Source organism: Ahaetulla prasina, chromosome 1 (genome assembly GCF_028640845.1).
Source record: "Ahaetulla prasina isolate Xishuangbanna chromosome 1, ASM2864084v1, whole genome shotgun sequence".
Lineage (NCBI taxonomy): Eukaryota > Metazoa > Chordata > Lepidosauria > Squamata > Colubridae > Ahaetulla > Ahaetulla prasina.
In genome coordinates this window covers 355,326,215-355,348,360 of record NC_080539.1, presented here as the reverse complement: position 1 = coordinate 355,348,360, position 22,146 = coordinate 355,326,215, and positions in this window count along the sequence as shown.

Here is a 22,146-nt window from a genome sequence, read left to right as displayed (position 1 = left end):
CGAGGAAAAAAAAAAGCAATTTGGTATATGGGCAAACCCGTGCTTGGTGCATTTTTCATGTCACATAAAAGATGGAAATCACCTCTCCTGACTGTAGATTACAGATATATTTCAGCTTCTGTAATTGTGGCAGGACACATGTGTGCTTATAACAAGTGGATAATTCCCCACCTGTTGGCAAAAGCAATCAGCTGCCTTGGACAGGAGTCTAGTCACTGTCCCCTAGGCCTCCAAGTTCCCATTTCTTTGTCTCATTGAAGCATTATTTTGTCCCATCATTGGTTGCATATAGAATACTTTCAAGCTAACTCAAGGCCTATTTTAGAACCTTTATTTGGAAAAAGCAGAAAAGACAGAATGGTGATAAGATTGGCAAAAATTGGAGAAAAATTATTATAAATCAGCTGATTCTCTCCTGATGGATTGAACTATAATACTCAGAATTCCCATTCAGAAGGGAATTTGGCCATTTAGACCAAGGATTCAAGAAGCTGTTAGCCCATTAGATCTGGAAAATGTTAATTTACATAAAGTTTTAAAACTTTGTTGTGCATGCTCCAAGAAGTGGACAAGGTCACCGCAAAAAATGAATTTGATTGAATGTACTATAACCTTCAGTAGAATGAATGCAATAAATATTATTTCCTATATTCCTATACAGAGCTGAGGTGGCGCAGTGGTTAGAGTGTATTACTATAGGTTACTTCAGCTGACTGCTAGCTGCTAGCTGCAGTTCAAATCTCACCGACTCAAGGTTTACTCAGCCTTCCATCCTTCCAAGGTGGGTAAAATGAGAACCCAGATTGTTGGGGGCAATATGCTGACTCTGTAAACCGCTTAGAGAGGGCTTCATAGTAAAAGCACTATGAAGCTATATATATAAGTCTAAGTGCTATTGCTATATTATTAATCATTTCTTCTTTCTGGCTTATAAAAAATTGCAGTTCACTTGCAACTTTGACAGAGGTTGTGGAGCCACTTAAGAATTTTGACTACATGTGGCTAACAGTACCTTGCCTATTTTAAGGATTAACAGATTAACAGAATTTAATCTTCTTTAATCTTGTAGGTCATCTAGTCCAACCCCCCGCCCAAGCAGGAGACCCTACACCATTTTTACAAATGGCAGTCCAGTCTGTTCTTGAAATCTTCCAGTAACGAAGCTCCCACATCTTCTGAAGGCAAGCTGTTCCATTGGTTGATTGTTCTCACTGTCAGAAAATTTCTCCTTATTCCTAGATTGAATCTCTCCTTGATCGGTTTCCATCCATTATTCCTTGTCTGGCCTTCTGGTGCCTTGGAAAATGAAAAAGAAAAAGAAAAGAAAAGAAAGGAGAAGCAGAGGTCACTTAGGCTTCTGTTTCGCTTGGAGACACGAGAAGAAAACTGAGATGGCTAGGCAAATTGCTGTATAATATTACCAACATCATAACAGGAGCAGAAGAGGAATAGATTTGCTGATTCATTAATATTTGAAGCAGACAGATGTTAAATGTGATCCTAGATTTAGGAGTCAGAAATTGGTTCCTCGAATCATTAAAAATGAAACCATTGTTGATTTTTTTTTCCTCACCTTCCTGCTGCATAATGAATCAGGACAGATGAAAACAATTTCTTTCCCACTTGCATACACAAACACCCATGATGGGTGAAGCTATATCAGGATGTACAAGCTTAGGCATCTGTTGCAAGCCACCGTGGTGTCCAAATGTTGACACCTGGGTCATCACCTCATCATTCAAATGACACGATTATGTAATATTTCATCCGTGGCACGGCAACATTCAATACCAGTATGTAAATGAGGTCATTTGCACAATAAATACAAATGTTACCATTTTCTCTGCTTCTTCACATGGTGTGTAAGAGAGTGCAGGGAAGTGATGCAAAAAGACTGAAATGAAGCAGCTTCCTCTGCTCAAGAAGAACCCTCTAGAGGTGGATGAAAAGCCTTTTCGGTGTCCATTTAGAGCATTTTCACAAAGCTTCAACTCATGTCCCTCTTGTCCTTTGCAGCTTGGCAATGTTAGGCAAACACCCTTCATCTTATGTTGCTGTTGTGTCTGCGCCCCCTGAGCCAGGCCTCCTGCCAGAAAGTGACTTGGAGCCGGGCCTGCTGCCAGAAAGTGACTTGGAAAGTGAGGGGGAAGGGCCATCAGGACTTACCTCGGGAGCACCGGCTTTCCTGGCTCAGCTCCAGGAGCCAGAGGCAGGCCAGGTGGAAGAGATAACGAGGCCTCCGTCCCCTGACTCTTCCCCCCCCTAGGCCACACCTTCAGACCCAGATGATGGCAATCAGGCTTGGTTGGACCCTAGGTTTCGTAGGCAGGAGAGGACGGAACAACAGAAGCAGGGGTGGGGCAGGCCTAGGAAGTGCTGAGCCACATCCCACAGGATATAAAGGCAGCCAGAGCTGCTGTGTCTCTTTGTAGCAGGCAAATCAACTGATTAACTAAGAGCTGAAGTTTGTTCCTGAGTGACTCATCAGCATCGAGGGAGATAACAGAGACACTTGGCAGACGCTCGCTATTCTGCTGCCAGAGCTGATAGTGCCGGCTAATTAAACCATCACTTGGACGGAGGCGAAGGGGGGACAGAACAGTTGCCAGCTAATATTTCCTCCTGCCAGCCCAAAAGAGAACGCAAAACATGCTAGTCAGCTCATCCCTACTAGCATTCTTTCCTCACTATGTTTTTTTTTTAATGAGAGAAAAAATTAAAACTAATCCGAGGAGGGGAATTGAGGAATGGCAGCAAGAAGAAGCGGTGGTGTAAGGGTTCCAAGTAACACACCCAACCAGGGGTGGGATTCTATTGGTTCGGACCGGTTCGGGCGAATTGGTAGCTCCGATGATCAGCTGGGTCCACCTGCCGGCCCCTGCGCTTTACTTAACTTTATCTTCATAGCTGATTAGCGCAGCAGAGCAGATTGCTGCACCTCAGCTGTTTTAATTCCCTAGCACTAACGTGGATAGTGATTTTTCATTGAACTGTGCACGCACATGCAGCAAAATGCACAATCACCGAACCGGTTGTTAAACTGGAATGATCCCACCACTGTAACCAACGGAATCAAAACTCCAAGGCAGGCATATTCCTCAAAGTATAGATTTATTAGGCATGTCATATTGGCATATCTGGGGAAACCCAGCTCTAACTCCCTAGGGTTAGAGTAAAGTACTCGTTCTCCTGCCCATGCAATCCATCATGTGGTCCAATCAGGTCTCAGTTCAAGGGTCAGTTGGTCTCAGATCCCACCTCCTTGCACCTAGTGAGAAAGTCCTTGGTTCTCAGAGGAAAGAATTTTATTTTGGTTACAATCCCCAGCTATCTCTGCTTCCCCCCCTCCCCCCCCCCCGTTCCCACAGCTCTACTCATCTCTGCTGTGGCAGCCCTGAAGGTGCCAGGAGAAAATGGCTCCAGGGCTGACAGGTGGCTTGTGATTCAACAGGAAATGGAAAATCCCAGAAGCGGGAAAAAAAGGTAGGAAAGTAAGAAACTGCTGGCCCCACAGCTCCATAGGAATTGCAACAAACTCTTCTTGAGGTTATCAGGTCAAAACAAATGTTTATTATGGTCATAGATCAGCATAATTCTTATGATGGTTTCTTCCGGAGTATATTTATTATAAACAGCTCATCTTTATTGGTTCCGCTGTCCAAAGCCTATCTAAGCCCCATGAAAAATGGGGACACAGAAGAGATCCTCATCTCAAACCAATAAAGCTCCTGTCTAGAAAACCTGCTCCATCTGTATTTCCCAAATATGTATGCAAATGAAATACATGCATTTTACAAATATACATCCTGAGATGTATTTTTAAGGGATAACGTGCACAGAAGTGCATTACTTTGAGCGAAAGTTTAAGGGGGGAAAAATCAAAGTAACCCTAATTAGAAATCTTTGTATCATTTACTTGGGTCCATGGTTAGCAGAGCATATGTCTGAAGGTGGAAAGGAAACAGGTAACAGTAACAGAGTTGAAAGGGACCTTGGAGGTCATCTAGTCCAACTCCTTGCTCATGCAGGAGACCAGGTGTGAAATCCAGCAGGTTCTGGAGAACCGGTAGCGGAAATTTTGAGTAATTCAGAGAACTGGCAAATACCACCTCTGGATGGCCCCAGAGTGGGGTGGGAATGGAGATTTTGCAGTATCCTTCCCCTGCCACGCCCACCAAGCTACACCATGCCCACCAAGCCACAGAACCGGGGGTAGAAAAAAAATTGAATTTCACCACTGCAGGAGACCTATACTACGGTGTAACCAAACAAGTCAAGGATAATTTTAAAAAGATGGTGAAGGTCCTAAAAGGAGAATCCAAGTTTATTAAGGAATTTATGTATGCCAACCAAGAGCATGTATCTCAAATTTTTTGTCTTCATATTAGGTGTTTCTGAAGGGGGGGTGTTATTTCTGTAGGGAGCCAGTTGAAATGGAAGAAGAGGGTACACAGCGAATTGGCCCTGTATAAAAATTGGCCCTTTGTTTGTCTCTTTGGTTATTATATTTAAGACCACCTGACTCCTGCAAAGATTTTTTAAAAAAAACCAATAGTAAACAGGAAGAGTACTATGTCCAGACACAAATTCCAAACCTTTCAAATAATACACTCAACAACTCCACCCTACCTTATACAGCCATGTTTTTTTAAAGAACTTTTCATAACACCATTAAAATATAGATTAATGCCCCAACAGAATGAATAGAAAGCCGGTTTAAGAAAAGAGGATTTAGAAGCTGCTTAGAACAGAATGAAAAGAATTAAGCTATTGAGTGTCACAGAACCATAAAAAGGGTTGCTTGGGAAAAAGATAAAGTGAAAGAGGCTATGGATAACAATAAATAAATAAATATATCAATTATTGCTGCAAAATGCTAGAATAAAATAGCCACAGAGAACAAGGTATGGTTAAGAATAAAAAGAGCAGAGAAATGCAGAGCATTTTAGATGGAAATAACAATCTGTTAGCAAGGAGGGCTAAATAAGAAGTCTCCAGCTGAGTAAACAGAATGAAAAAAAGAATCAGTTAAATTATTTGGGCTAAAAACAAAGAGACAGAATGCAAAAAAAAAAAGAGTATTTTAGAAATCTGCATGAGAGTGTTGTGATATATCAAAGAGTAGAACTGAAACAAAAATGATGCAAATAAGTCATACGTGCTGTGAAATATTGAAAAATGCTAAGGCTGCAGTTGTACACGGATAATTGCAGAAATGTTAAAATATAGATGTAGCTTGTTTATACAGTGACAACATGACTTGTTTAATGTAGGTATGAAAACTGCATCTGTGCAACAATGTAGCCATTGTTCTCCTATACAAAGGGAAAGGCAACAAGAAAGGGTAGCAGAGAATTAAATTTTTGAATATTTCTAAGAATGCATTTGGCAGAATTCTGACTGAAAAGGAACAAGAGGAGACAATAAACAAAATTTGGGAAGGATAATCTGACTTTATGCTGGGCAGGTGGTATGCAAATTTCTGCTTTTCAGCAGGTCGTTGTGAAATGAATGTGAGAAATGGGGTTGCACTTGTATTTATTAGATACATAAATACATACATTGGATACATACACATATTGCATACGTGATCATGTGAATAGGTATGGACCAGGGGTGGGTTCACCTTACCTTTACTACCGGTTCGCAACAGGATCGCGTGCATGCGCAGATCGTCTATGATGACATCTGGGTGGGTAGGTGGAGCCTGCCCCCAGTTTTACTACCAATTCGCAAGAACCAGTCCAAACCGGGGGAAACCCACCCCTGGGGTGGACTATGGAGATCTGGGATGCCACCTCCAAGGCAATGGTGACATGAATGGCAAGGTCTGGGAAAGAATGAAAGCAGCCGGATAATGATGGTGAGAACTCACTGGTGTGTTATGTGACAGACGAATGCCAACCTGTGTCAGCGGTCCAGAAAACCCCCTCCCTAAGTAAAAACTCTGAAGCACAGATCTTTCAAAGTTCTTTTACTAGGATAGGTAAATTGGCACATCTGGGAAAATCCAAATCTGAGAGATCCGGGTTTTCCCTCCGTAAATCAAAACCCCAAAACCACCCCCCGATTCCTCATCCGATCACATGCTTCAATCGCCAACCGTCCCATCTCGATATATCACTCCAACCACTCCTTCTCCAGCTGCAGGACCGGCCTGACCTTGACTGGCAGGAAGAATGTTATTGTGTCTAATGGGCCCCTCTCCTAAATCCCCCTTCCTACTTTCCCACACATGAGAAAGTGGCAGCAGGGAAGCTTCCAGCCTAGTATGGCTTCCAGAGCTGACAACCTATCTTAAATCTAAGTTTTACAAGATAACCCATTCACCCAGTTGCACTCTATGGCACTGAATGCTGGGCAGCAACATCGAAAGCTATCTCCATGCCTTGGAAATGGTCCATTGCATATTGGGCATCTTCCTTCTTGACCACATCACAAATGACACCATTTGACAAATTTTGGTGTAGCACCAATCATAGAGAAGATGAAAGAAGGCAGACTCTGCTGGTATGGACATGTCCTGAGAGCAGCACCTTCCACCATTGCCAAGACTGCCTACCAACTAGAACTCAATGGTCGGTGACCTTGCAGGTGGCCAAAACAGACATGGCAAGACATTATCAACAAAGATATGCAAGCCATGGTCCTGTGCCTTGGAGATACAAGCAAAGAATGTACTTGCAATACAATATATATAGAGAGAGTTACAATGAGGTTAAAGGTAAAGGTAAAGGTTCCCCTTGCACATATGTGCTAGTCATTTCTGACTCTAGGGGGCAGTGCTCATCTCCATTTCAAAGCCAAGAGCCAGTGCTGTCCGAAGACGTCTCCGTGGTCATGTGGCCAATATGACTAAATGCCAAAGGCACACAGAATGCTGTTACCTTCCCATCAAAGGTGGTCCCTATTTTTCTACTTGCATTTTTTATGAGCTTTTGAACTGCTAGGTTGGCAGAAGCTGGGACAAGTAACAGGAGCTCACCCCGTTACAGAGCACTAGGGACTCGAACCACTGAACTGCTGACTTTTCGATTGACAAGTTCAGAGGTGGGTTATTTGGGAATGTGAATGCACACTTCCTTTTGTATGCAAATGATGCCTGGGACCCCTACTGCTTTCAGGTGACTGGTAGACAGACTGTGGGGCTCTGAAAATCAATGCGTTGAAGATCAAGGATCTATAATTTTATCATATCACTAAAATACATTATGAACTATCAAAGATTAGTTATGTCCAAGAGCAAAAACTGAATGACTGCAAATCTATTTATTTAGTTAATTAATTAGTTAGTTGTTTATTTATTTATCAAACACATTTATATGGCTGCCTAACTTACATATGATGATTCCAGGTGGCTTACATTATTAATATTCCACAATATAACCCATCCAATCCCTCCCCTTCCAGTCCCGCAGCAACAGCAAGCACAATCATACCAGCCATTAGGCTCTGTATTAATCTGGGGTCCCCAAGCTATGTCTTCAGGGCCTTTTGGCAAAATATTAAGGTGGGAGCCAATCTTGTCGCTGGGGGAATTATACTGAAGAAGTAGAGCCACCATAAGATAGATACTTCTCCTGGGTTCCATTAGATGCATTTCCTTGATAGAATGCACCTGTAACATCCCTTGCCTTCCTGCTCTGGTGGATTATTCACAAATGGTGAAAAAATAGAGTAGGTAGATAAATGTGTGTTTGGTGGCAGAATATTTGCAGGATATGGGATGGATATAGGCATTATAACATATATATATGGTTAAAAAATATGGTTAAAAAAAAGTACTGGATAGTATATGGTCTGTTGTGGAGAATTAATGTAAATTGAATGAAGCCAATGACTATAGCAGGATATTTACTGTATATGCTCATTTTGTTTTCTGACATTGGGTGCTGTGTACATCAAGAAAACAAAAAAGGATATTTGAATGCATAGGGAATGAGTTCTTTAAGAAGTGTGTGTTTGTGTGCTTGAGGTAAAACAAAACAAGATCGGCTCAAGAATGAACGAACATGGATAAATATGAAAGAAGTGATAAATATGAAAGAAATATGTTTAAAAGTGGTTTGAATGTAGCGTGAGAAGGACTGAATTGCAGAAACAAATGGGCTGAATGGGCTGAGAGAAAGGGGAAGTCCAAGACAGTTGTAGTTGGAGGAGGTCCCAAAAAAGAGAGGTGAGATGTTAATAATAATAATAATAACAACAACAGCAACAACAACAACAGAGTTGGAAGGGACCTTGGAGGTCTTCTAGTCCAACCCCCTGCCCAGGCAGGAAACCCTACACCATTTCAGACAAATGGTTATCCAACATTTTCTTTAAAATTTCCAGTGCTGGAGCATTTACAACGTCTTCAGGCAAGTTGTTCCATTGATTAATTGTTCTAACTCTCAGGAAATTTCTCCTTAGTTCTAAGTTGCATTTCTCCTTAATTAGTTTCCACCTATTGCTTCTTGTCCTGCCCTCAGGTGCTTTGGAGAATATTTTGACTCCCTCTTCTTTGTGGCAACCCCTGAGATATTGGAATATTGCTGTCATGTCTCCCCTAGTCCTTCTTTTCATTAAACTAGGCATACCGAGTTCTTGCAACCGTTCTTCATATGTTTTAGCCTCCAGTCCCCTAATCATCTTTGATTAGTTTAAAATAGCATCTTTGCTATTTGTTTAAATAGCAAAGGACAACGTATGAACCGGTGGAAGGACATGGTTGAAACAAGAACTGTTTGGAAAGATGGAAACGTATAGAATAAAACTATGAATTCATTGACATGATCTAGACGTGTTTCTTCCTTCTTGTTCTTATCTCATGCCTTTAACTTCTTTGGTTTATTATTTCTTGCTCCTTTTCTACACTTTGCAAAAAAATTACTTACCCCACAAGGAAATAGCATGGTGGGTAAGGGACTTAACCCGAATGCACTCGGAGAATATTAAGTTGGAGAAAGGTACCTTGAATCTTTGAGACATTAACGATGCTACCAAAGTGATCAGTTACAAAAACTACCAAGCACAGGGTTTTTTTTATCCCATCATAAGACACAGTGACATTTCAGTCCCTGTTTGCATTTCAAACCAAATTCAGTCACCTTGTTCCAAGCATAACAGGTGGGCTTCCCCCATGGCTATCTAATTGGTGCTTGCATGGCAAGGAGCTTTCACTTGTCACATCTTTGCTCCCTTTGACAATTGTTCCCAATCTGAAACAGCAGCTCTTCCTCTGTGGGGTTTCAGCCAGTTTTGAAGAAGAAATCCTGACCTTACTTAGATTGGCAATCTTAGGAAGAATCTTGGAAAACCAAGTCTTGCAGGCAGTTGAAATGGATTAAAACATATTAGCTTTAATTAGGCCTTCAGTCCCAAAGGTGCTTTTTGCAAGAGGCAACTGGACTTTCTGGGTTTTTTTTGAAGATGTTTTGCTTCATATCCAAGAAGCTTCTTCAGCTCTGACTGGATGGTGGGGAATGAAAGAATTTATACTCCTTGCAGATAGCTGATCATTTGCATTCTTTTAGAGAGTTCTCTTTTAGACAACTATTCTTTTAGAGAGTTGTTACTTGTCCCAGCTTCTGCCAACCTAGCAGTTTCGAAAGCACGTAAAAATGCAAGTAGAAAAAATAGGGACCACCTTTGGTGGGAAGGTAACAGCGTTCTGTGCACCTTTGGTGTTGAGTCATGCTGGCCACATGACCACAGAGACGTCTTCGGACAGTGCTGGCTCTTCGGCTTTGAAACGGAGATGAGCACCACCTCCTAGAGTCTGCAATGACTAGCACGTATGTGCGAAGGGAACCTTTACCTTTACCTTAGAGAGTTGTTAAGGCCACTTGGAGGTTTATCTGTGTCATCAGGTCACGTGAATGGTGCAAATGGGTGTGGAGCCTTCTTGGAACTTTTGAAAGGACCATGTTGTAGACTGGAGATAGATGATATTGTATCTTTCCTTCTCTGTTGAAAGAGGGCTGTTCAGCTTTGACATAGATGGCTTCTTTGACCCCTCTTTCAAACCAATGGTCCTCTGTGCCCAAAATGTGGACTTGACTGTCTTCAAAAGAGTGGTCTTTTGTCTTTTAAATGCAGATGGACTGCTGAATCTAGTCCTGATGGGTTTTTTTTTAATTTTATTTATTTTGTCACACAGTATATATAAGCATAAGCATGAAATAACTAAACAATATATAAGCATATATATAAGCATGAATATATAATAACTATATTAATTGGCTATAACAAAAGGAAACAATAGGACAGGAACGGTAGGCACGCTTGTGCTCTTATGCACGCCCCTTACAGACCTCTTAGGAATGGGGTGAGATCAATAGTAGACAGTTTTGAAGCTTTGGGGATTTTGTTCTCCTATGTTGTGCCATGCATTTATGAAGTGGTTGTTTTTCCCCAATGTACAGATCTGGACATGGCTCACTGCATTGTACTGCATATACCACATTGCTCAGTTTCCATTCCCCACCATCCAGTCAGAGCTAAAGAAGCTTCTTCGATGAGAAGCAAAATGTCTTCAAAGAAAATGAGAGAATCCAGTTGCCTCTTGAAAAAGCTCCTTTGGGATAACCATGACCTGGATGACTGAGAATTCCATAGAGACTTAGACTTTCAAGTTCTTCTTGGTTCCCCAGTAAAATGTCATTCAGCTACCATCCTTAATTACCAAAGCAGTGAAACAGGATCCCAACTGGAAAGAAGACCTTGTGGAACTACAACGATCAGCCTGGTAATGGCTTTGAGAGGAATGCAATTAACAGACTCCCCTAGAGAAAAGAGATGAGGATATATTGAGATTTTTTTTTTTGTTTACATTTATACCCCGCCCTTCTCCGAAGACTCAGGGCGGCTTACAATGTATAAGGCAATAGTCTCATTCTATTTGTATATTTTTACAAAGTCAACTTATTGCCCCCCCAACAATCTGGGTCCTCATTTTACCTACCTTATAAAGGATGGAAGGCTGAGTCAACCTTGGGCCGGGCTCGAACCTGCAGTAATTGCAGGCTTTGTGTTCTTAATAACAGGCCTTACCAGCCTGAGCTAAACCGGCTCAGCTTAGCCCCAACAAAACAAGTTCATCCTGCAAAAAGGGTAACATTTCTATTCATCAAAAATGTCTCCAATACAACATTTTAACCAGTGGTGGGATTCAACCAGTTCGCACCACTTCAGGAAAACCGGTTGTTAACTTTCTGAGCAGTTTGGTGAACTGGTTGTTGGAAGAAATCATTAGGGCAGAGAACCGCTTGTTAAATTATTTGAATCCCACCACTGACTTTAACTCTTTCTTTCTTTCTTTTTTATAAAAAAGTTTTATTTTTACAATCATATCCAACAGCTCATCCAATGTACAGTTATATACAATTAGTTGGGCTTGCCCAGTCACCACCCCCCTTTTAACTCTCTTCCCTCTTCTACCTTCTTCTACTTACCAGACCTTCCTCTCCTTCTCTTATCTACATGCTCTCCTCCCTCCACCCTACACCTTCCTTCTCCCTCTTCTACCCCTCTTCTCCTCTTTCCTACCTCCTATTCTCTCCTCTTTTCTCCCTCCCCACCGTTCTAAAATGGTAGCTGGGCAGACCCGACTCTACATTAATTATATTTATACATCTTCAATAATCCCTGTACATTAACCATCACTCCATCCTCTACCCTCAACCCCCCCAATTCCCCTCCCCTTTACCCCCCACCTCGACCTCCCAGAACAAAATGCAGGGTATCAAAACTAACAATCATAATCCAAAATAATTCCTAAATTATAATCTCTAGTCACTCCACACATAATCACACTCTCAATTCCCCTCTCCTTCAGAAATATATCTAATACAAAATATTTCCTAAATTTACTCATATGCTATTCGATATTTTTTTATCTGATACTTATTTTGAATATAATCAATCCACATTTTCCATTCTAAAATATATTTTTCTTGTGTATAGTCTTTCAAGTAAGCAGAAATTTTTGCCCTTTCTGCCAGATTTGATACTTTGAGTGTCCATTCTTCAATTGTAGGTAATTCTTCTTTCTTCCAATATTGAGCAATCAAAAGTCTCGCGGCTGTTATTAAGTTCAAAATCAATTTAGTCTCTATAGCTGTACAATCCATAATTATTCCTAGTAGAAAGAACTGTTGGGTAAACTTAATCTTCTTTTTCAGAATGTTCTGCATGATCCACCATACTTTAATCCAAAATGCTTTAACTTTTTTACAAGTCCACCATATATAGTAATAAGTGGCATCTTCACAATCACATCTCCAACATTTAGCCTGTACATTAGGATACATACATGACAACTTTTTGGGGTCTAAATACCATTTAACTCTTTCTTAAAGGCGATTGTACAGATTGTGCTTGCCCAGCTATAAACATTTACCGAAAGTCTTAGTTTCAAACATATTCTCTTGCTGATCTGTACAAGTGTTCATGCTATGACTAGACAATGGTCCAAGTGACTGATCTTCTGCTGAATTTTAATGCAATTTTTTTTACAGCTGCCTCACTTCTTGTTTCTCTATTAACACTTCCTGAATTTCTTTAATCTGAGTCCAGCCATTGTCTTCCTTCCAGGTGCTCTTGCTGGGAATTCTGGCAGTTGAAATCCACACATCTTAAAGCGGCCAAAGTTAAGAAATACTGTTTCAGCATTCAGGATGGGAAATTCTGGAAGTTTGGGTCACACATCTTAAAACAGCCAGGTTTTAGAAACACTGGACTAGGTTTGGAAAAAGAAACACCCAGAAATGACAGCATAAATACTAGCTTCTGTTCCACATTAAACTGTGGCTTGAGTTATGTATTTATATGGCAAAAAAGATAAGAGAACCAGGTTGATCTAGTGGTTAAGGTAGCAAACTAGAAACCAGGAAACTCTGAGTTCTAGTCCTGCCTCAGGGATTAAACAGCTGATTTTGGGCCAATCACCAGGAGACCATGAGTTCTAATCCTGCCTTAGACCTGAAAGTCAGTTAAGTGATTTAGGGTCAATCACTTTCTCTCAGCCCAAACACTTTACGGAGTTATTATTATGGCGAAAATAGGAGAAGGAAGGAATGTTAGGTATATTCACCACCTTGAGTTATTGATAAAAAATAATAAAGGCAGATATAAATCAATTAAATACCTAAATAAACAAACACAAATACTAAAAGGCATCTGAGTTTCCAAATTCCTCCTACTTCTACCTCTCCCTTTCTCTGGTTTTAGAGACCTGCTTCTCACATGAAATCAACAATCCCAGGTTAAATTTCCTGGGTGTATGACAACCAACCATACAGTCCTATAAACTTTTCATGTTGAGAAGAAGTATCATTTCTTCAAGTCTCCTGAGGCCATTCAAAAAAGCAATTTCTTTGGAATGTTGACTGTACTCCTTGTAAAAACTCTCTCTGGAATCATTTTTTATTTCTTGCCATGAATAACAAATGAGTAAAATACAATGGTCTTGTAGCAAATGTCAGGAATAAAAAACTTATTTGAGACAGTTAAAAAGGAACGGCTTGGTGCTTTTGTGCCAAGGCCTTCCTGCATCAGTGCACCGCATTAGTCTCCTCAGGTTAGCTGTTATACGGCATCACACCTTCCAATGGAAAAATGACTTTACAAAGCACAATCTGTGCTCTGAGTATCAAAGATTCTGTTAAAGGATAAGGAATGGCTTGTTATGCTGACAAGCAGTTCCTCCTCACTGTTCTTCTTTTGTCACCTCTTCAACTCCCATCCTGATGCCTTTGACCATGTTATAATATATGCCTACCAACATTTTCCTCCTCTATGTCCTTCATAGATAAGCGCCTTCTTTTCATGGATGGTCTTCCCATGTCTTCTTTTCCTGCATTCCTTCATTCCTATGCAATAATTCCTGAGAATAATTACAACTACAAAAGGGACCAGGTTGAGATATCACTCGTGAATCAGTGAAAATTACCACCTACATCATAAGTAGGCAAACAATCAGAGGTGGGTTTCAGTAGGTTCTGACCAATTCTGGAGAACTGGTAGCGGAAATTTTGAGTAGTTTGGGGAACCGGTAAATACCCCCTCTGACTGGCTCCGCCCCATCTATTCTCTGCTTCCTGAGTCCCAGCTGATCAGAAGGAAATGGGGATTTTGCAGTAATCTTCCCCTGGAGTGGGGAGAGAATGGCGATTTTACAGTATCCTTCCCCTGCCACGCCCAGCAAGCCACACCCACAGAACCGGTAGTAAAAAAAATTGAAACCCACCACTGCAAAAATGGTCTATGAGGCCTGCAGCCAATTCCTTCTGGCCCTCAAAACTTCATCAAAATAATGGTCTCCGTCTCCTCTTTCTCTTTCAGTATATTTTCCCTATTCTCTAATGTAAGAGTCTTCAAACTTGTCAAGTTTAAGACTTGTGGATTTCAACTCCCAGAATTCCTGAGCTAACATGACTGGAGAAGGAATTCTGGGAGTTGAAGTCCACAAGTCTTAAAACTGTCAAGTTTGAAGACTCCCAATTAATTTAATCAACTTTTCCAAAAGAGCAATTGGATTGCTGAGGAAAAAAGTATGGATCAAAAGGAATTCCACGTGGCTCTTTTTGGGAGGTGAAATTTCATAGCTTCACAGGTGGTGGTGGGGAATCACGATGGATTCATAGCAAGGTAAAAGGCAGCAAAAATTTGAATCCATCCCCAGAAACACACACACACCCAGTAAATGCAAACATAGAATGTATTTTCTAAGCTCTACAAGGTTGACAAGAATCTTTCTTTTCTTTTATTTGAAAAAACAACAACAACAAGCACTTACCACAGAACCAACATGCTTGAGGGACTTCTTCAACTGCGCTTCTTAGAAAGCTCTGTTACACTGGAATATAGTAGAGGGGAATATTATATAGATATTACATCAGCTGGCACTGCTGTGGCATGGGGACCTACAAAGGAATTGCATGATGAATAATGTATTTGTTTTGGCATTTAATATTCAGTTGGAGAGTTTGGATATCTGTAGCCTATTGGGTTTAGACTATTTGTTTACACTACAATTCCTATGATCACATGGCAATCCAGGAAGTACTACGAACATACCAATATTCCTTTAAAAAAAACAGCACTAGAATAAACATGGCAGCTTTTAAAATGTTTTAAATAATAAAGATGGAAGCCATCTCAGCCATCTTGCAAAATTTATTAAGTAAATGGAACCTCTCTCTGCCCCATGAGGGGATCTACAGATTTTTAATTAAAAATAGGAAGGAAATTTTGCAGTTTCCTAAATCTATCCCCCCAAAGCAGACAATTAAATGGAAAAGCATTACTGTGTGGTCCATTAATTCTTAGATGAAAATCACATGGTACTTTAGAGACAAAAACATGAGTAAAAATAGTTACATTTCTAAGGGACTACAATAAAGAAATGAGGCATTTATTGTTTTACTATTCTCATTTTTTCCTGCAGACTCCATGCCTGATAGAAAACAGATAAGGGAAAATATTTTTTTATATACTGGAGCAAAATATATTTACGTATTTGTGACAATATTTGTATCTTATCTTTCCAGGTAAAGTGTTCAAGCAGATTGTAAGATATAATAAAATGCTATTTCGTAACTAAAACAAAAGAACAGCAGATGAATCAAATTGAGAAACTCATAAAGCATTAAAACTTTGTAGATTTCCAGATCAACTGGTCACACAAAAAAAGAAATTGTTTAGTCATAGAAGCTAAGCTGAGTCCAAGATGGATCATACCTACAGGAGAAACCACCAAGAGATCTTCTGGCCACAGATTAAACTGAGAAGTTTTTTTTAAAAATCCTAAAAGAAGATTATGGCACATTACTTCCATACTGTCGCTACAAAACTTTCCCAGGTATGATCATTCAAAAGATAACATTATATGCCAGAGCTGACTCAGTCATGGAAACATCACTAGCAATAGCACTTAGCCTTATTTACTGCTTCCCAGTCCTTTACAGCCCTCTCTAAGTGGTTTACAGAGTCAGCCTATTGCCCCCAACAATCTGGGTCTAGATCAGGGGTGTCACACTCGATTTCATTGAGGGCTGCATCAGGGTTGTGTTTGACCTTGGGGGGCTGGGATGGGCGTGGCCAAGGTGGGTATGGCCAGCTCAACCTCACTCATGTCGGGGGCGCCTGTGGTGGCTCGAGCGCGCTGCCAGTGAAATGGGCTCCCGAGCTCTTTTTTCGGCTGAGATGGCCTCCTGCAACACTCTGCCAATGAAAACGCAGCTCTGTTTTCACTGGCAGAGACACCACGACAGTGGTGGGTTGCTATCGGTTTACCCTGTTTCGGGCAAACTGGTAGCAGTGGCTATGGGAGGCTCCACCCACCCGCCCAGACATCATCAAAAATGCTCTGCACATGCGCAGAACCTTCTGCACATGCGCAGAAGTACCGTGTGCTTGCAAAGTGAGCACACGCACCTGCGCGCTCCCAATGGTGAACTGGGATTTGAAAACCACTACTGCACCACGGGCCAGTCTTTTGCTGTTTCCAGGGTGGCCCTGTGGGTCAGATCTAAACACCCTATGGGCTGGATCTGGTCCTTGGGCCTTGAGTTTCACACCCCTCATCTAGATGTTCTACTCAATCTTGAGAATGGAGAGGTTTCCTTATTTTTTTCAGCAGTTAAGCCAGTGATAGATTTAAGGCTGCTGATTTTATGGATTTCACACTTAAAATGAAGTGAAGTGTGCCCCTATTTTCAAGATTCATCTTAAATAAACTGAACTAAAGATATGGATGCTTTTCGTGACTCAGAAACAGGGTCCATGCAAAAACAGAACATATTATACTAAATGCATACATGTTAACTATGGTATATTATGTATACCATGAATGACCTAGTTCCACTTTTTAAATGTTGTTTATTTATGTACAATAAAAGGCAGAAGCAGATAAATGCATCTTTTCTGAAAACAATGCTACGTGCGTAATTCAACCCTCTTCATTTTGACACCTTTGAGATATGTTGGCACTATAAATCCCAGCGTTTCCAGCTAATTTGGCCAAGCATATCTGCAGGAAACCATTTTAGAAAAGCCTTGTGCAAAAGGTTATCCTCGTTAATACAAACATCTCAATAAGATGATAATTTCAGGTCTCTGGCAAGTAACAAGACAGAGACATATAGAAAGAGACATTCAGTGGCTATCCAATAATCTTATTGGGATTTGTCTAGGTTACCTGTATTTGATAGCAGGTCCTGATTTTGGTTTTGAATAAATATTCTCTCTGGATGGAAACATGCAAAATGCAGAATTTTTCATCCAGTTGCTAAGTAAGAATATGTTGGTCCTATGAGAAAACATTTACCCTTCTGGCTTTATAGCAAACAGTGACACCTAGTGAAAGAATACTAATGGTTTTTTTAAGGGACAAAAATTACATAGTATAGGAAAATATTATTAGGTATCAGAAGGTTTTCTATACATGTCCTCCACAATTATCTACAGGACAGCTCAAAGAGGGCCTGATGGAAAGGCAGGTGACTGAGAGGACTGGGTTGCTGAGTTTAAATAAGACAAAGATTAGAATCCATTCATCATAGCACTATCTGTGCTTCATTCAAATTATATATAACATGGCATAAATAAAAGCAATGTTACCAATCTGGATGCCCAATTTTATAATATGAAAATGATAAATTACACATGACAGTTGTTCAAGAAAGTCATGGATGGATTACAGATGTAATACAAATAAAAGAGATTCAATCAGTGGGCAGACAGAGGGATATTAAAAACAAAAAAGACTGAGCAACTATAAGGGACTTGGAAAAGATGATAAATATCTCCAGCTATGAAGAAGCAGACTGAAAATGTAAAGTGCAAGACCCCCACATTTGAGCATTGAGAAGTTTCCATGATGTCAAACTTACCTCAGGTTTTCTGTGAAAGAGATTAAAGGTGGTTTGTAGTATAGTTTGTAGTACTGAGCCATGGTGGCACAGTGGTTAGAATGCAGTAGTGCAGGCTAGTTCTGCTGACTGCCAGCTGACTGCAATTTGCCAGTTCAAATTTTACCAGGCTCAAGGTTGACTCAGCCTTCCATCCTTCCGAGGTGAGCAAAATGAGGACTGTTGAGGGCACTATGCTGACTCTGTAAAACCGCTTAAAGGGGGCTGTAAAGCACTGTGAAGCGGTATATAAGTATAAGTGCTAGTCTTTTTGCTATTTCTGTCATATACAGTTTATTTCCATGTATGTAAATATTAAGAATAAAAGATATTTCCACGGCATTAACAGATTCCATCAGATTCTTTTTCTTTTCATAAAAAAGTTTTATTTTTACAATCATATCAAACAGCTCATCCAATGTACAGTTATATACAATTAGTCGGGCTTGCCCAGTCATCCCCCCCCCTTTTTAACACTCTTCCCTCTTCTACCTTCTTTTACTTTCCAGACCTTCTGACAAGACACAACACCTTCCTCTCCTTCTCTTATCTACATCCTCTCCTCCCTCCACCCTACACCTTCCTTCTCCCTCTTCTACCCCTCTTCCTTCCTCTTCTCCTCTTTCCTACCTCCTACTCTCTCCTCTTTTCTCCCTCCCCACCATTCTAAAATGCTAGCTGGGCAGACCCGACCCTACATTAATTATATTTATACATCTTCAATAATCCCTGTACATTAACCATCACTCCATCTCTACCCTCAACCCCCAATTCCCTCCCCTTACCCCCACCCCACACCCCGACTTCCCAGAACAAAATGCAGGGTATCAAAACTAACAATCATAATCCAAAATAATTCCTAAATTATAATCTCTAGTCACTCCACACTTAATCACACTCTCAATTCCCCTCTCCTTCAGAAATATATCTAATACAAAATATTTCCTAAATTTACTCATATGCTATTCGATATTTTTTTATCTGATACTTATTTTGAATATAATCAATCCACATTTTCCATTCTAAAATATATTTTTCTTGTGTATAGTCTTTCAAGTAAGCAGAGATTTTTGCCATTTCTGCCGGATTTGATACTTTGAGTGTCCATTCTTCAATTGTAAGTAATTCTTCTTTCTTCCAATATTGAGCAATCAAAAGTCTTGCGGCTGTTATTAAGTTCAAAATCAATTTAGTCTCTATAGCTGTACAATCCATAATTATTCCTAGTAGAATAGATTCCATCAGATTCTTATGAGAAACCTTTTTGTTGTAGAATTAGGGTTATCATATTTGGATCCCAAATATGATTCCTTTACTGTTGACAATTGATTCTAAAAGATAGAAGTTATCAACCAATGTCTTCATTGTCAGTTCTAAGGCAAGTATACCAGTTGCCATTTTCTTTGGTTTTCTTTGTATTTTTTTATTTATAGGCTTATTTTTTTCACTATGTTCTTTGACTTTCACTACTAAAGCTTGCAGACCATTTGCATTTTCAGCTATTGGAGTAGTGTCATCTGTATAGCGGATTTTAATTGATGTTTCTTTCTCCAGTTTTAAAACTGCACTCATTTTCTTCTCTTGCAGCCTCCCTCAATATATTCAGCTTATAAATTGAATAAATAAGGAGTGAGCATATAGTCATTTGCAATCTGAAACCAGTTTGGTTCACCATCTTCTATCTAGACTGTGAGTTTCTGTTCTATTAATAGATAGACTTAGAATAACTTTATTGGGACTTTGAATGTATACTAACTGGCATGCATTAAAATGAAATTTCATTGCATACAGCTTTCAAAGGGTCTCCACCTCTAATATACACTACATACCAGGTTATCTGGTATGAGGGACCGTCTCTTGCTGGTCACATCTACCTGACCCACCAGAGTGGGGAGGCAAGGAATGTTGCGGATCCCATCTCCTAGGGAAATACACATGGTGGGTCCCAGAAGAAGGGCCTTCTCCATGGTGGCTCCCTCTCTCTGGAACCTCATCCCCACAGAGATTAGAATGGCCCCTTATTCTAGCACTCTTCCGAAAGGCGTTCAAGACCTGATTCTGCCAGCAGGCCTGGGGAAACCAGAGCAGGATAGAGGCTGTTAAATGGCTTGTGTAAGGTGCTGTCACTGAGGTGGGGGTTGGGAGATGATTTTAGCATATTAATTTATTATATGACTCTTATTGTTTTTATTGTTTTTATATAGGGTTTTATATTCTGTAAGCCGCCTTGAGTCACCATGTGCAAATAGGTGGCAATATAAATTTCCTAAATATAAATAAATAAATAGATAGATAAATAAATAAATAAATAAATAAATCAGGATTCCAGGTAACACCCTCAGTGAAAGAAGACTCTGTGGCTTGAGTTTCCTCAAAGTTCCATTTTATTAGAGATGTCATATTGGCACATCTGGGAAAACTTGAATCTGAGAGTTTCCAGGTTTTCTCCACCCAAAGAAAAATCCAAGTCCCTGCCCAGCACCTACATGTCCATCACCTGGTCCAATCAATGCACCATCCCAACTGGAGATGCCTCCCAGTCATGCCACTCCAGGTGCAGGCCCGAATGTCCTTGACTCTCAGAGAAAGGAATGTTATTATGGCCAAATATCTCCACCACTCTATGCAATCCCCTCTCCCAGTTTTCCACAGCATTAAGTGTGGTAGCTCTGAAGATCCAAAGAAAAAGATGGCCTCCAGGTCTGACATAAATACAAAATTATGCACATACCCACATGTATTATATGACACGGAGAAACAACACAGTTTAGTTTAGTTTGGATGTCTACATGTACATGACGAGAGAAACAAATCTTGCAAGTTTACCAGATGGATGGCATAGGGAAAAAAGCTGTTACAAAATCTGGTATTCCTGCTCAGTTTTCCATGAGGGCAAGGAAAGGTTGTGGGCTTCCCATTTTTCCTAAGAACATTTCACAATTTGGTATGGACAAGACATGCAATGGTCTTTCTATAGTCATTGAACCACATAGTGATTTCTTGTTAGCATGTTTTGTTTTTCATTCTGCTATCTACTAATTATTTGGATTTTTTCAACCCTAGTTCACCTACAAATGATTATTGCACCAAGAATTTATCTCTAAAATGTATGAAATGGTATAGGGTTTCCTGCCTGAGGAGGGGGTTGGACTAGAAGACCTCCAAGGACCCTTCCAAGGTCTATTCTATTCTATTCTATTCCATTCCATTTCATTCTCTGTCTTCTTTTCTCCAGTTCCAGTTCAGATTACTTACTGCCTTTCTGTGCCATTACAATCGCAACTGCCCTTTTATCATATTTTAAGAGGCATTGCTTCAGGATACACCAACAATATTTCCAGCAGCAAAATCTTAGGATGGTTCTAGATAAGGATTTTATCATGCAATTGCTCTGCCTCGTTCACAGAATTATACGTTGGCTATTGATGAGGTAGATGGGTGTGCAAGTTTATTTGGAACAATTAAAATAGCTGAACAATGTTTTTAGACTACTAGCAGAAGGGACTACCTGTCTGAAAGCATCTTTACATTTCAGAACTACAGAAGTAGAATGATTTTCCAAGCATCAATCATCACATTTATAATAATCATCTGTATCAATGGGCAGGCTCAAGTGAATGTCTGAAGAAAACAACAGCAAGCAGGGGCGGGTTTCAAAACCCATCACTACCGGTTTGCGTGTGGGCGTGCTCGTGCTCACACATGTGCGACGCTTCTGTGCATACACAGGAACTTCTGAGCATGTGCAGAAGCATCCAGGCAGGTGGGCGGAGCCTCCCACCACCGCCGCTACTGGTTCGCCTGAACTGGGGCGAACCAGTAGCAATCCACCACTGAAAGTGGGAAATCTTCACAGAAATCAAGACTTTTAATATGTCATTCATCTCAAATGTAAAACTAACATTGAACTGAAAGTGAAAGTAGATGCAATATTTGGAGGCAATTTAATAGCACCCCAATGCTCTGTAAGCTATTATAATTTTTGATATATTTGAATAAGCTTTCAGAAAAAAAATCTGCAAAGATTGGGGGTTTTTTGGGGGGTTTTTTGGTAATAAAATAAACTTTTCCTTGAGTCAAGCTTGATTTCTGATGATAACATGAGAATATTTATGTTGTTTTCTCATTAACCTTACTAAAGTGGTTTACCATTGTCTTCCTGCAATTTTTTGTTTGTTTGTTTCAATTTTCCACTCTGGTTTACATTCCTAAGATTTCTTAGAAGTTTATCATTCATGTACTAACAAGGTTC